Source organism: Ornithodoros turicata, chromosome 3 (genome assembly GCF_037126465.1).
Source record: "Ornithodoros turicata isolate Travis chromosome 3, ASM3712646v1, whole genome shotgun sequence".
NCBI lineage: Eukaryota > Metazoa > Arthropoda > Arachnida > Ixodida > Argasidae > Ornithodoros > Ornithodoros turicata.
In genome coordinates, this window is record NC_088203.1 from 64,190,847 (window position 1) to 64,208,008 (window position 17,162).

Here is a 17,162-nt window from a genome sequence, read left to right on the forward strand (position 1 = left end):
GTGCATCAGTGCAGCTGGAGATTGCGTTGAAAAACAAAGCTAATTTCTCGCCTGTAAGTTCATTTTACTTTTGCAAAAAATGAAAAGTCGTGGTTTGACTTGAACGCCCCTCGTGATAGATAGATAGATACCTGTGCCCATGAACGACGTTAGTCGGGGTAGGGGTGCACGAAATGTGAACGAACAACACATTTACAAACTACATAGCAGTGCCGGCAGAATTAAAATGCTCATGAAGACAACACTTGAATGCATCCCAGGTGTTACAAAACAAATCAAGATCAGACTTTCAGACTTTAAAGATATCGCATTGAACTCACTCAAAATTCGGTACTAGAGGCAATGGTCAGAACGGCAGGGTACATGAAAAGGAGTAAACATCCGAGTAAAAAATACAGGCACACGAAACAGGATAAGTGATAATAGATAAGTGAAGTCTACATCATAGTTAACAAGTTGAAAAAAAAGACCAAGTCGCGAAGAGTACGGTGATTGGATAGTGATAAAATGTTCAACTTAGCAAGTATATATGACCTTATCTGAGTCTAGAAACAAAATTTTACCTTCGTCATGCGAAGAGTATTCTCGGGAGCGAACTTAAACGGAGCGGCGAAGGGAGAACAGCTGGCTGCCCGCGTCGTGCTGCCGCGCGGAAAAACAGCGAGCAACTTGACGGAACCACGGCCATTTTCTTGTTGACGCCTGAATAAGTTAGGTTTCTTTTAAGAGGTGCAGCCTTTTTGTTCGTTATCTTATAATCATTACTCACTCGGACTACGTCCATTTGCATTCACCAGAACTGAAGGTGAATACTGTGTTACCTTTTTTTCTTCTCTCAAACCAGGGTGGCACAAGTGTATGGCAGCTAAAGTCATTCACCGGGGTAACATGCAGTAACAACTTCAGTAAACGCTGTGCAGCTCACCTCTGAAATAAAGACGACTTCGTTTGATGCACCATGTCATCATCAGCAGGAGATTTTGTTCCTACTACAGCTCGTTGTGCTTTGTTTTACGTTACCAAAAATAACATATTTAATAACTTACCAAAAATACTACAGTGCTGTACTGCTGCGTTCAACTTGCTCTGGACATCCTGTAAAGCCTGTGCACGTGTGACTTGTCGTGTGACTTCACGTTGCATATATAGTTGGTGGACTTCACCCCTTATTTTCTGATAGCATTGGTGTCGTTACAGTTGTTGGATGAGCTGTGTGACACCGTAAAATAGATTATATGCAGTGCTTGCATATGCAAAAAAATTACGCATGCGTAGCACATAATATGTAGATGTACAGCTAGTGGTAGTGCTAAAAAATTCCTATCCTGCATGTGTCTGCTATTTACGAATATATCTACTTTCATGAAACACTGCATGATTAGCACTTGCATAATGTGGCTGTGGCTGTGTCGCGTTTGTGTCCTTCAGTCTCGGGGGTTGATTAGGGATGTGTTTCATAGTATTGTAAACCTGGTTGAACAATAAACGTGTTAAACATCATCAGTAGTTTTGCTTTCTTGCGTACACACGCTGCAGGATCTACTTTTTCTTAAAGCAGGGGCACAAGTGGCACTTATCGTATCCTGTCCAAAGCAACATGAGTGTGTGATGGATAATTTCTTTGTTGTTCGGCACGCACGCCGTCTTATACCCCTGTCACACGGCAAACTGAATGATATTCCCAACGAATGACTATCGCACCGAATGTCACTCGTTTGTCTTACATGGTGCTATACGAATAAACAGAATTATGGTGAGCTAGAATGAATGGTGTGGTGAACGGCGGCTGAAACCGGGTCGTGACGACGGGCCTGCCGATAGGTGGCTACCAAGGGCTCGGCCAGCTGCCGCTTCTTGCGCCCTCAAGGCCACGTGACCGCATGCGCAAAGAGCACCTGGGAGCGGCAGGGAGTTCCCGCGATGGCCGAAATTGAAGCAATCTGGCAGATACGGGGGGAGGGAGAAAAAATGTGGGCGTGCTGACACGTCAGGCTTCGGAGATATGATTACGACGGACGGAGAAGTTCGCGTTTTCGAATGTTGCGGTACAGGCAGTGTTTCAATATCCTTCGATTCCTTCTTGGGATAATCGGGAGATAATTCTCTTCGGGGGATAAGGAATATATCTGGTTCTGCTACATCGCTTCTGCGCGAAATCCCCTAATAAAGAGGTTAATAAATGAATTTTAGAATTAGTGACCTTGTAGTTACATACTTTATTCAAGAGCGTGTTCGCCTAGCCATATATAACTCAAAGAAATAAATAAATAAGAGGGAGGAATGGAGTGGACTTTCACTGCTGCAAGCATGTATATTAATATACTAAAAAAGTATTCAAGTCAAGATAATAAATACTGCCTTTTAAAAGTATTTGTAAGATACCAAGTTACTCCCAAAAGCACTTAAGGTAAGGTAACTTGAATAGAGTATTTTCGTTATGTACGATTCTGTGTGAAGCTCTCACATGTTTTGTGAGGTAGCACAAAGGCATTCCATTCCAGTCTTCTTGGGTACATCACACAGATACGTTATGTATAAATTAATGTACGTGGAAGTGACTTCGATAGTCATAAAGGTATACTTGAGGTAGTTTGCATTCACAGCAAAGTACATACTGGTTTGTTGCTTGTCTGTATATGCCCAGCCCCTGTTCGGTAATAAAATACCTCCGTTTTGAGACATGTTGGCTAAACTTTTGGCTGCAGGATGTGTTACATGCCATTGTTGTACAATCCAACATGATGCGCTTGTGATATAATGCAATGATACAGTGGTGCACAATGTATAAAGTTTTGGGCGCGACAGACTGGACCATCGTGACACACGCTCTGAAAGTCACACAAATCATTCCATACTCATGGCCCCGAAGTTTTTCCATTTCCAAAAACAGCGTCATGTACTAATAGATGCAGAGTATTTGGAAAATCAGTCAGATACCTCAGCCAATTCTTGACATCAAATTATGCAAGCTGAAGAACATCTCCTTATTTACCTCATAACATGTAATCGCGTTGTTTGACAAGCAAAAGTCGGGGTGTACTATGTATTTGTCGCAAACATCGTACTAGAGGTAGTAGAAGGTGAGATCCTGTTTAGACAGAAAGTCACATCCTGTAGGAACACTGTCTCTTTTATACCTTCGTCCTAGAAGCAATGGTTTTTGCTTACGATTTCAGAACAGGGTTGATACACTATATCACTGCTCTCCTCCCTTCCCGGCTTTACCGAAACCCCCTTTCCCGGCTTTGTAAATTTGGTACCCGTACCAAAGGGTACATAAACATAAACAGTTCCAGCAGAATAAATTCGTCCTATACTGGATGAGGTGAGCATCTCTCAAAACGGGGGCGCATTCTCAGCGCAACAGTCCTTAGTGTTCGCTCCATGCTGAGCAGTGACCTGTACTTTGCTTTCATGGACGCCACCACAGAGCAGCGAAGTTCGCAAAGTACATCATGACCGATAAAAAGAGAGAGAGAGAGAGAGAACTTTCATAACTTTAGTGCTCAGGAGCAGATGTCTTCCTAACAAACCCGCCCAAATTTTGGAAGATAGCTTCAGCAGAACCAGCAACTCCAAAGGGGGTCAAGTCCGGGCCACTCCCTGAACGCTGGTAAATCTGCAGCGTCCCTCCTGGTGCTGGGGGTCACTATGTGTTAGAATGTGAGGTGCCCTTTATGTTGACATGGCATGCCGAGACTGGCAGGTGACCTGGGTTCGAATCTCGGAGGAGTCTGTGCTGTCTGAGGCTGGGCTTTCCTCGTACACTTTAAGACAAATGTCAGCTCAGTTGCCTATGAAGTCTGTCCAGAACGCCCCCCCCCCCCCCCCGCCCGTGCAGCATGTGCCGCCAGACAGACAGGCAGGTCGCTCGGTTGTATCCACCACCTTTTATGCTAAGCAGACGGTGTATACCACCCTATTTTGATACAGCATTCAGGGTTACCCCCCCCCCCCCCGTAATATCACGAATCTTTATCATTTCCAGAAAGACATCGTCGCGCTGTTATCAGGTATCATGATACATGCCGAGCGCGGCTGCTATTTTCGTCATCTTCGTTCTTCAAGAAACGTTTTCTGTGTCCGCTGCAAACGAAGCTGTTGCATAATTTATAGTCTTTTTCTTCAGAAATTCGGCATTGTTATCTGACTACCCGCACTTTCACTTATTCAGTTGGTGAATATTCGAAAAACAAGGACGGTATAATGTTTATTTTATTGCCGATTTTATCTTGTCGTTCTTACTTCCAACTTAGGCGACGCTCTTCCATTGCTTGCTATTGAATACTGGCATTCAATAAACCAGTTATATATAAAGAAATTTTATTGGCCTTATATGCTGGTGTGTACAATAAAAAAGCGCGAGATGTACACATACAAGTACGGGCTAAAACAATGAGTGGGTTCCCCAAACACTCTTCCATCCGTTCTTACATGGAGTCTCATTTCTTGAAAATAGCGAGCAACAAGCAGTAGTTATGATGTGACTGTGAACAGCAGGCACATTATCGCCGAAGTTCTTTCCACTTGTACGTACACCAGCTAAGGGGTTCAGAACAGGATGAATAGAAAAGCAACGAAACGTCGGGTTGCTCATCGTTAAGGGATAACAAGTGAAGATAATGTCGCATGCTTAGATGTAATTTATATCGCATCAACTACATTGCGGTGTAGTACATATGATCGCGGTATTTGATGAGGCAATCGTTTGTAAAGCACTGCGCGGTCCTACGTTTGTCACCCGGTCAGTGTCCGAAGCGACGAGGGTTTATCCGACCCGTGATTAAACCGTGGAAAACTGTTTATCCGCACACTTGGTGCGCTTCCCTACTTATCCCGGCCACTTACCGGCCTGATAAAACACGAAAGAATACGCATCACAAACCCTTAATTCTTGCACTACGTACGAATCCGACTCATGCGCTCTAACCTGTGAATCACTGCGAAAACGGTTTCTGAAAACTGTGTGAAATGAGAAAATATACGATTTGTTGCTGCTGCTTTCTCTATTGAAACCGTGCTGTCTCGGGTAATACTGCGGGGTCCTGTAACGGCTCTTCCCTTGCCTTCGATACACAATCCTTGCATACTTGCGCCTGGACGCGATCCTTATGCGATAGCCGATTTCGAATGAGAGAAAACAAGCACGGTTAGATTGCAAGGAATAGCCATTGCACTTCGTCTAACCAACTGTACGCGTATTTTACAATCAGTGATTTATGGAGGCCCCCTTACTAAAACCCTCAGTTGCTTGGGGTCAGGTTATGGATACAATTCCGGCTCAGGGGGCTATCTGCTTTTCGGCGGGGTACAAGTTTTACAAGTTGCTTATAGATTGTGCACGCGCTGCGAGCGAACGCCCAACGCATTGCCAATCCTACTCGAAGGGTTCCCCGAAGCGGAAATATCCCTCAAGTCAGAGCGAGAATACGGCGATATGCACAGACCGACCACTGTCGCATCGCTTATGATAATTGTTGTAATCAACAAATTATCAAGTGCAAGAGAGTGAGAGATAACCTCAGCAAGCAACGACCTTGCACTGAGCTCGTGATGCTCTTGATAAACCACGCATCGACACTGTTCCGTTTCTCGGCCGGCGCGGTGCGATCCTCTGCATTTCTCGGAAACATCATGTGGTACGAAACAGAAGAGTACCTCCGATCCCCACAAAAATCCTTCCGCAAGGCGCGCAGCGAGCTTCAGCGCATCCATGTAAACAATCGCACGTGGTCGAGTGCCAAGGCCGCGACCAAGTGCTCCCATGCATTGGATAGGCCGGTAAGCACACCACCCACCACCACCACCACCACCACCACCACCATAACAGAATGTCATTCGCAAATGATGTCAGTGTCGATAGTTAAGACACCAGGGCCCACGGGGGTCGGACTAGCCCGGAGAAGTGTTACCGCAGCGCCGCCGACATACTTTTGGCATGGAGTCTGTTGCTTTCCTCTCGGGTGTCCCTCCGCTAAGTTTGGCGGACGTTTTTATTGTGTGACGTGCTCCATACGGTGTATGCGATGTGTTTGTCATGTACATTACAAGAATAAAGACACAATAAGAGCTTGCCAGTAATCATCCGCCTGTTTTTTGTCATTCGCCTGTCACTTTTGTGTGCATGTGAAACGAATGGTTTCGGTTTCCCCTCCCCTCCCTCGTCTTGGTACTGTCGCCATACGTCGTCCATGCTCGAAGACAGCCGAAAATGCCGGTTAGCTGCGCGAAGTGCAAAGTCAGATACAGCAAATCCTGCGGCGTGACGTTTCATTCGTAAGTATTAAAGAGCGTACCCAATTTGTGACGACGTTCAATGGCATATATACAAGCTAAACCGCCTTTTCCCGCATGCGTGAAGAGAAACGCAACTGGCGGCAAGCGTCCGGAAAAGTCCGTACTGTTGTTATTATATGTTCCTTGCGTTATCATCCAACAGCTTTCCTCTGCATAACCCGGACTTGCTTTCGAGATGGCTGGAGGCTCTAGGAATGCAGGGTTTCGTTCCTACGCGGCATGTGAAACTTTGTTCCCGGCACTTCGACGCCAGCAGCTTTATGCCTGGATATCGCCTGAGCATGTTAAAAAAGCATGCTGTTCCAAATGCAGTAGTGCCAAGTACATCTCAGGCAAGTATAGCGCCAAATACACATTATTGCATAGTGCCAATACAGTCAATACAAATGAAATTCAAAACAAATGAAATTCATTGAAAATGAAAACATCCTTGGGTGCATTGTGTGCATGCCCATGACTGTATCCTACATCATTACAAAATCAAAGCAATGAAATGTCATATTGCAATGTAGAACGAGAAAGTTTTACTTGGTAATTAATATAGGTGCTCCCTGCTTTTCATGTTTATGCACTGAAAGCATACCCTCATCAGCTTGATATTTGTCGATTACAGTAATCATGAACATCAGTCAGCCATACTCTTTGTGTCTCTCCATGTGTGTGATTATGCTGACTCCGTGTTTGTTTTTACAGGACAATGAAGCAGGATGCAGTACGATGTTGGATCGGCCAGCCAATCCTCTTACACCTGCTGCATCCCCTGTAAGGAGCAGTTTTCACTTGTGACTCCATGCTAGAAAGAGTTTAGAGAAAGTATTCAACCACGGCCAAACATGATGTAAAAAATTTAGCCTTACAAAAGTTAAGACAAAAATTGTTATGCAGGTACATATGCCAATGCCGCTTCATGCGGAGCATCCGTACTGTAGACTCCCAAGGAAGCACAAACTGGTAAATACATGATCACGTTTCCTCTTCAGTATGGGCATTACGCCGCTCATAGCCATAGTTGCTTCGTGGTGCTAACATGAAAGTAAGAAAAAAGAAAAAGCTTTGTGGGCATCATTAGCCAAAACAAGCTTCACCTTACTGCACTTTTAACAGACCTCTGTCTTGGTTGACACTCACGAAACTGGGCAAGAATCCCCATCACAAGCATCACACATGGGAGGAGACAAATCAAGCCAGCCAAGTGCATCCCCAGAAGTTGACACTGAAAGTGTTGAAAATGTCTGCTCCGAAACAGTGACCTGTACACCTCAGGAACAGGGAACACCGAAAAGGCGAAAGGTACATTTTATGAAACATTTCGCTGTTAGACGTGTGCTCTGTAATTTGTGCATACTGCAGGTATCACAAGGTGACACGAATATTGAGAGTCCCACCACACCAAAAAGCACAGGAATTCGGAAAGAGCATGCTTACCAGAGCAAAACAACTCCCAGGTCAAGTGTACGGCAACTAAAGCAGAGGAATCTTCACCTGAGTGCAGTCCGCCGCCGTCTGCAGATGACACTGAAAAGAAGACACACAAAAATAAAGAAGCTGGAAGATCTGATTGCAGAACTGAAACAGAAACACCTACTGGCAGAAGAAGCACAGAGCAGGATCTTTTGGTGAACTGCCGAAAGAAATAATCGAAGAATGGAAAAAGAATGTGAAACGTTCAAAAATGGGCCGTAGGTATTCTCAGGAGACACGAAAGTTCGCCATGACTCTGCACTTCTATTCCCCCCGGGCCTACAACTATGTGGCAAAAATGTTTCCTATGCCAGCAGTTGACACTCTTCGTCAGTGGTCAAAGGTCGTAGGAGCGTGGCCGGGATTCACTAAAGAGGTGCTTGATCATCTGAAGACCAAACACCAGAACAGTGAGCGACGGGACAAGCTGTGTTCCATTATGCTCGACGGGATGAGCATAAGAAAAAAATGCGAAGTCGGCAAAGCCACAGGGCGCCTCATTGGGTTTGTAGATTTCGGGGAGGCCCACACTCCACACGAAACTGATGACGCACCACTGGCGGGTGATGCACTTGTGTTCATGGTAGTGGGTGTGGCATCACCATGGAAGATACCCTTTGGGTACTTTCTCAACAAAGGACTATCGGGCGAAATTCTTAAAAACCTCCTGACAGAAGCCATAACAACAATAACGGACTGCGCCCTAGAGGTTGTAGCAGTAGTGTGCGACGGCTTGTCGTCAAACGTAATGATGGGACGCCTCCTGGGGTGTCGAATACATGTCGACAGCACAGAGGACTTCAAGACGCATTTCCCACACCCCTGTGACAAGGAGAAGAGAGTCCATCTAATCTTCGATGCGGCTCATGGCCTCAAGCTGTTTCGAAATCTAGTGGGAGACCACAGAGTGCTGCACAGTAGCTACTATGGGGTGAGATTTAACAATACCTGTATATCTGTACAATGCAGCACACACAAGTTCAACAAATTTTCTCTATTCCCAGACCATCAGGTGGGACTTCATTGAAAAGCTACAGAAGTCCCAAGAGGCCGAAGGACTTCGAGCCGCCAACAAGCTAACTCAACATGTGCTCTAGCACCCCAGGCAGAAATCTGGAATGGGACCATTTCAGAATGGTTTAACGAACTGGTCCCACTCTGGTAATGGTCCCACTCTGGTCCCACCCTAGTAATGGTCCCACTCTGGTCCCACTTGCCAAGTGGTCCCATGGGGGACCAGTTCGTTAAACCACTTCAGAATGGGACCACTCTGGAGTGGGACCACTTCAAAGTGGTTTATTGGACAGGTCCCACTTTGAGTGTGTCCCACTTACTGACTGGTACCAGTTGAAAGTGGAACCAGCTTCACGATGGTCCCACTTGAACTGGAACCAGTGGAATTGATCCAGTGGTCCCCTCTGCTAAGTGGTCCGGGATCCGACCACTTAGCAGCTGGGGCCACTGAATGCATGACTGAAAATAATGCGTAGAAATGCACATATTGCTCAATTAAATACCGTTTATTCTGCTAAAAGCATACACTGAGCAGAAAGAAATAATCAATACATCTCTACATGTACATACCACGTAGTATAAGTCTGATCACTCACTGTGTCTTGACAAAGCATATGCCTGACTGTGCGATGCACTCACGGACCACAGGGAGCTTTCGTTCGTTGGCCACCTCACATCTTGTATTTTCTTAGAGAAGATGACACATGACACTCCTGTTTTCCATGCAGGTCGCGACACCCCCTTCCTCTTCACCGCACGTTCGGAATCTTCTTATCCTGTTTCTCTTCCAAGTTCCACCTAAGTTTCTAAAATGAAACATGTATTTAATAGCAATCAAAACCTCACGGTCATCACTCATACCTGCAAACATTCGCAGTCCGATTGGCGTTTCACAGTGCGTTTTGCCCCTACGCCGTTTAGGTCTTCTTTGCGTCAAAACTCTTCCGGGAAATCGACAATGTGTTGCACAGGAACCATTGTCATTGCATTGTCTTACAAAGCCCACTAAAACACACGTAAATACTGCACAGGAGATACACCATCCTTGCGACGGCAACTGAAGACCAAACCAACTTGCTGCGACGCGTTCAAGCGTTCGAGCTCTCCAACTGCCATGCCGCCATGCCACCTGCCACTCTCGCATCTCTCGCCCTCTCCTCTCCCTCTCGGCTCTCGCTGTTTGAAGTTTGAATTTGTAGCCGCCGTAGCGTCTCCACATTGCATCAGCCTCTGCAGTTACCTTTTCTGTTTTTTTTTTCGTTGTCTTTCTTCTAGTTATTTAGCTTAATTTTTGTTGTTGTTGAGATGTATTTTTTACCTTTCTCTGGTACTTAATGTGTTATGATATGCACCTTCAGATGAGAATATGTACTCGAATTGGAGTTACAGGGATACAGCATATATTTGATCGCAGACGCACGCACCTGGATAAACAGCAATAAAAAGAGATCATGCATGTGCTAAAATAGATCAGAGTAATAGACCAAACAAAACCAGAAGGATATATGGCGAGTGTGGACAAGATGAAATCTCAAAGGGGAAAGCTGGGAAGCTGCCCAACTTGGAGTCTCAAGTGACCATTCTGGGAACAAAATGGTACCGGTGAGGCTCCAGCTGGAAGTGCTGGAACCATCTGAGCCCAAAATGGAACCCGCTTAAAGCCAGAGTGGGAACCACACACCACTTTGGCACCCTTCTGGGCCCAGAATGGAACCCACTTAAAGCCAGAGTGGGAATCACACACCACTTTGGCACCCATCTGGGCCCAGAATGGAATCCGCTTAAAGCCAGAGTGGGAACACTGCACCACTTTGGGACCCATCTGGGCCCAGAATGGAACCCGGTTAAAGCCAGAATGGGACCACTAACGCCACTTGGGGACCCATCTGGGACCAGAATGGAACCCGCTTAAAGCCAGAGTGGGACCATTAATACCACTTGGGGACCCATCTGGGACCATTCGGCTGCAAATGGAACCACTTGGGGACCATTTGGGAACCAGTCCTGATTTCTGCCTGGGACATGTTGAGTTCCGCCGCCAAATTATGAAGGTTAGACTGGCTGCTCAGACCTTCAGCTCGTCAGTGAGCAAAGCGCTCGACTTCTGCAGACTGCTAGGAATTACAGATTTTGAGGGCAGCGAGGGCACTGTGAGCTTCGTCACAGATGTGGATCAGTAGGGAACTTCCACCCTTTCTGATAGCTACTGTCCTGACATACTTTCCTTTTTTTTCTAGGTCATTCGACATACTAAATTCACATAGCCCCGTAGCGACTGGGTTCAAGGCACCGTTGCGGAGCTCCTCCATAACACAACAGAAGGAAAAGATGATAAAGCTATCCTCAAGGTTAATGACGCTACACTTATCCTCTGGCGTGCCAGTCACCCATCACGGTCGTCGCATGTCCGTGATAAGCCTTGCCTTTACACGAAATAGCATAGCAGAACTTGCGGAGGAACTCTTCGAGAACGACGCGTGCAAGTAAGTGAAAAAAAAAAAAAGCATGAGGACATGGCAAGAGAGAAATATCTTTCCTACAGGTACATCACAACGTATCGGCTGAGTCAAGACCATCTCGAACTTTTCTTCAGCTGTATACGACAAAGGGGAGGCTGGAACAACAATCCCTCCGCGTCACAGTTTAGGTACGCCTACCGAAAATTGCTGCTGCATGCTGATGTTCAAGCTCCCAATGCAGCCAACATATCTCCCAGCCTGGAGGGCATTGAGACCTTGTCTCACCAGGGTAGACCACGGCAGCAGGCATCAGAAGAAGATTCACAGAGCAGCTCTACTGAGGAAACCCAGGCAGAAACCAACCTTAGCACATTCCTTGATGCTATTGATCACGACTACGGTGTCTCGTCGGGTCTAAGCAGATTCAGCGAGGACGTCGTAGCGTACATTGGGGGTTTTGTCGTCAGAATAGTGTCAGCAAAACTCACATGTGATGGGTGCCTTGATACCCTTCTTGATGATGACACGTCAAGCCTTCTGATCATCCTTAGGGACAATGGTGGTCTGTTGAAGCCATCTTCCTTTGTACAACGGCTTCTTTGTTGTGCTGAAGAAATATTCCGGCTTGAGCAGTCCAAGTGCAGAGAGCTCACAGTAACCAACACTGTCCTGAAATCATTCAACTATTTCATTGCTAAACATGGTGAAAAGTTGCCGAGGTGTAAGCACTATGCTGATGAGCCCAGCCATATTATCTCTCTTGCAAAGGTAACACTACAGAGATACACAAACACCAGGCTGAGGGAACATGCACGCAGGGTTACTGTGGCAAATCGTGGTGTTCAAGTAAGGCAAATGCTCACGAAACAGATTTTGTTTCGTAACCAGTAGGTGTGCTGTGCAACTATGAAGGGCATTTGGCAATTTCCGCACATTCTTGTAAATATTCTATGCGTACTCTATATTTTATTCCGTGCTTTTAAATATTCTATGTTTTGGTATTTCCATGTTGATACAATGTTTTAAGTGCCTCACTAGTTACATTGTGAGGCAGTTTTCTGCTTATACGAGTGGTTACATTACTATATGTATGTATAAATGTGTTTGCTCTAACGTGTACAGAAATTGTATTTAAAGCGAGCGATAAAAGTGAAACGAGCGCTACTTTTCAACTACTTGACTAAGAAACAAGTGCTACTAATGAAGCAGTACCTGTTTCTTAGTCAAGTAGCAGAAAAGCGCCGCTTGCTTTTCTTTTATCGCTCGCTTTAAATATAATTTCTAGACACGTTAGAGCAAACACCCTGTACATCAAATTTGTATTTATGCTGTTCTATTGATACACAGGCTCTGAGTCCCTTCCTTTGTATTTTGATACTCTTCTGGTATTCCCAAAATTTTGTATCGTGCTATGTATTACATAGCTTATCTGCAGTGCATGTGGGTACATGTGCAATATAATAGAGAAATCTCGGGCACCTTTATCCAGTTCCCGTCTTGCACAGTGTGGTTTCCTCGACATCACGCCAACTTGAGATTACGCCTCAGCCTACAATGACGATCCACATTCCAGCTGTAGCATCGTAACGTGATCTGTGGCCACGGCGGGAAACAAGCACGGACTGCACGGCATGTTGCGTCCATTCTCTGTTTTAAAGCTCTCAGTGCCCTGTAGTACCCACGTGAGATAATTGAATTTTTCGAACCTCGACATGGGCGATTCCTCCTTCACGCCCGCCGTACATAGCAACCTTCGCGGCGCCCGTATCTCTCAAAAATATGATCCACAGCATTTCTCGATGCGATATCAGTCTCGTAATCGCAGAGCAACGTTTCCGTGAACTCTAAAAAGTACTCTGTTTGCCTTAAAACTTGCCCAGACCGACCCACACTTGTGATTCTTAGAACATCGCTGCGGATTCCGGGCAGCAGCTGCTCTCATGTCACGTTACATCCCAGTGTGGCCCACAAACTGCAAAGCTCCGCCGTATTTGGGCGGGGAAAACTCGTTGGATAACATTGTCCATGCCAAAAGTTTGGCGGCGCACGGGTGGTATCAGGAGGAGCCTATAGGTGGTGCGCGAACTCTGTTCTCTAGAGTCCTACTATATTATCTCTATGCCAGGGCCGAACATATGAAGCATTATACAGGTACATTAGTTATATTTTTATTTATTTGCTCGAAACTAGCGAAACATTAGATTGTTTCACAGAATCGTTGCCTTTTCAACGACACCTAATTGGCTAAGTACCACAAGCAAAGTCAACTTTGCAACATTTTTTCTTTTCCTATCCCATCACATCACATCACTAAGAAGCCTATCTGCACCGCACTTGGCAACGTGGCGAGTGGGAACGAGGGTAGTTCCCAGGAAAACAATGTTTCGCCTTCCTTCCTTCGCGTCAAAAGTTATCAAATTCATGATAAAATATTGGAGTACGACTTTTCACTCGTCTTTTATTTCTTCGAACGGTTTATCGTTGTTGTTGCTGCTACCTCTCTACTGCGAGGGTACGCTGCCTGTGCGAGAGGGCAAAGCGAATAAATTCCCCGAACTCATTCGCTGGGCGAATATCATTCCTATGTATTGCCAATTGGATTCACCGTGTGACACGGTGAATCCTTCAGGAAAAAGTAAACAAGACGGGCAGCTATGTAGTAGTGAGTATTCTCCTGTATCAGTCAGTGTTAGTACTATATGGGCATGCCGAGTGAGACCGGTGGCCAGTACGTTCCATAGGTGTCTGATTCGAACCTCACAGCGTCTGGGCCACCGTCGTGTATTTTTCCCCGGGCGGCGCGTGTGCGGAGGGTTGTAAGCGTGCTTCTCGGCGGGGAGAGGGCTGCGTGCGTTTACCCGCTCACATTTTTCAGCCTGGGCTGACTTCTTTAGTCATTTTTCAATCTGTGCCGACATCAATCACATTTTTTTTTTCAGCTACAACAGGTGTGCAGTAGGTGGCAACAGGTATGCAAAGGATAGCCACACACAAAAGTACAAGTGAAAATATATTAAATTCCTTAGTGTCAGGGGGAATTATGATATGACTCTGTGTGAAGGAGAAAATGATGATGCAATAGCATTGAAAGGGTATCACAATTTTTATAACTTATAATCACGCAAGTTTTCAATTAAGCAGAAGGAGTAGCACAGTTTAATCAAAGAAGATATTTTTAATCAATACGATTACAATCAAAATTAAAAGTTTTATTATAAAAAGTCTAACATTATTATACATGAGCACCCTAGCGGAGTTTTAATTGCAAAGTTCTGACAGATGTACGTAACTTCATGCACAACAGCTAATATTTCATTATGACACATTTAATCAAAGAAGATATTTTTAATCAATATGATTACAATCAAAGTTACAAGTTTTATTATAAAAAGTCTCACATTATTATACGTGAGCACCATAGTGGAGTTTTAATTACAAAGTTCTAATAGGTGATGTATGTAACTTCAAGAACAATAGCTGGGCCGACTTCTCTAGCGATTTTTTATTATTTTTTCCAGCGCGCGGTGGCTGGTGCGCAGGTGAGGGGCTGTCCATGTGCTCACCAGCGGGCCGAAGAGCTGAGCGTACACTTATGATTGTGCACCCTGGGTCGACTTCTTTGGCTATTTTTCAGCCTCGGTCGACTTCGCTCGCCTTTTTTTTATATGGCGCGTGGGCACTTTACATGCAAGTAGAGGCATGCACACTGCCAACACGGGGCCGACTTCTTTGGCGATTTTTCACACTGGGCCGACTTCGTGCGCAATTTTTTTCAGGTGATGCGTGAGTGATTTACATGTAAGTAGGGACATGCACACTCTCATTCCATCCAGGTGACAATACCGTCATACCTGAGCCGAGTTCCATCGTCATTTTTCAGTCTGGGCCGACTTGTATATCAATTTTTTTGCCGCTACAACAGGTGTGCAGTAGGAGCTTTACATGCAAAGGATAGTAAAGCCAAATAGTGGCAGGAATTATGTTGTAACTCTGCGTGAAGGCGAAAAACCCAGCAAAAAAAAAAAAAAGAAAGCAGAAGGAATGCAATACACATAATAAAAATATGGGAAGCTAAGTTTGATATTCCAACACAACACAATTAATCAATTTCTTACGATGTGAATAGCACACACGCAAGGAAATAACGAGAAATACGATCAACAGATAATAGAGAACCAAAACCCATCACATAAACAAGAGGTACACAAGGATAAATAATCGAAAAAGAATCTATCAGAACGAGAAACATGGCGAATTTAATACAGCACAGAGCTAACGCTGACAAACAGAGACAACGCAGACAAACACTTTGAACGGTGCATCATCCACACGTAAACAATAGACAGGAAAATAATATCGAAACAAGATAAAAAAATGACCACCATAGTGGAGCTTTAATTACAAGTGCCGATAGATCTAGTTAATTGTGGACAGCAGAGAATCTGGAAGACCATGGGACACGAATGACACGAACACAAGAGGAAATAAAATCTATAACACTACATTAACCAAAGAAGATATTCTCAATCAAAACAAGAGAGGAGGAGAATAATCTATCATTTTAACTATCATAAAATCATCCTCGTGATTTAATCTAGTCGAACCCCATACAATTTTCATTCTAAGAGACACTACAAACCTTACTTTGTTTTATGAATCCAACACAGAAAATATATTAAACAATGAACTTCACCGCATAGCACGCTCCTAGCCAACAATCAGCTCTAATAATATCTGCCCTGATTTGTTGAAGACGGGAGGCGTACACCTGTTTTGTGACAGTTATGAACATTTTCGAATGCAATAGGGAAGATAAGTTGATTATTCCAACATTACACAATTAATCAATTTCTTAATAAGTAAACAGCATAGACATATGAAAATTATGAGAAACAAAACGATCAACAGCTAATAGAGAACCAAAACCCATCACGTCAACAAGAGGTACACAAAGGATTAATAATTGAAAAAGAATCCATCAAAACGATAAGCATGCACGGATGAATAGCAGAAAACACTCTAAACGGCGCATCTGTCAATGTGTAAACAACAGACAAGAAAATATTATTGAAACAAGATCAACAGCTAATAGAGAGCCAAAATCCAGCACGTAAACAAGAGGTACACAAAGGATAAATAATTGAAAAACAATCTATCAAAACAAGAAACATGCACGGATGAATACCAGAGAAACACTTTAAACGGCGCATCTAGCCAACGTATAAACAACATGCAGGAAAATAATTGAAAAAGAATCTATCAAAACGAGAAACATGCACGGAGCTAGCACTGAATAGCAGAGAAACACTTTGAACGGCACACCAACCACACATAGCAATGAAATAATGAGAAATACAATTAACAGCTAATAGAGAACCAAACAAATGCACCAAAGCAAACAAGAGGTACACAAAGGATTAATAATTGAAAAAGAATCTATCAAACGGTAAACATGCACGGATGAATAGCAGAGAAATGCTTTGAACGATGCATCTGCCAACATGTAAACAACACACAGGAAAATAATAGCGAAACAAACTATCAAACATTACAAATTGAAATGGAAATAATATATCTTTTGAACTATCATAAAATCATCCTTGCGACCTAACAATATACAATTCATCCTACTCGGGCACTATAAACATTACCTTGACGGAGATATCCAACACACGCAGTACAGACAAGCTTTACACAGTACAACCAGTCTCGAGCACGGCGGGGTCACTCTCTCCCTCTATACAGCTCAAAGCGAAGAATCTGTTGTCAATCTATGGAGTGGGGAAACCCTCTCTCTTTTTCACATTCTTTCCTCTAAAAGGAAATATTCTTAGGAGTGGCGTACAGAGACGAAATTTTTTATTGATCGCAAAAAGACATTGGAATTATTCGATTCTCAAGAACACAATAAGAATTCTATCAACAAACAAT

General features: G+C 44.3%; 1 long non-coding RNA gene across 1 annotated transcript; it reads right to left on the reverse strand.

Annotated features, from left to right (window-relative positions):
• Positions 1–6,777: 6,777 nt before the first annotated feature.
• Positions 6,778–13,101, reverse strand: LOC135387217 (uncharacterized). The gene is made up of 4 exons (XR_010420946.1): positions 12,711–13,101; positions 11,720–11,900; positions 7,723–7,812; positions 6,778–7,510 (listed from the first exon to the last, which is right to left on the reverse strand). It is a non-coding gene; the product is annotated as an uncharacterized LOC135387217 (long non-coding RNA).
• Between the last annotated feature and the right edge of the window lie 4,061 nt (positions 13,102–17,162).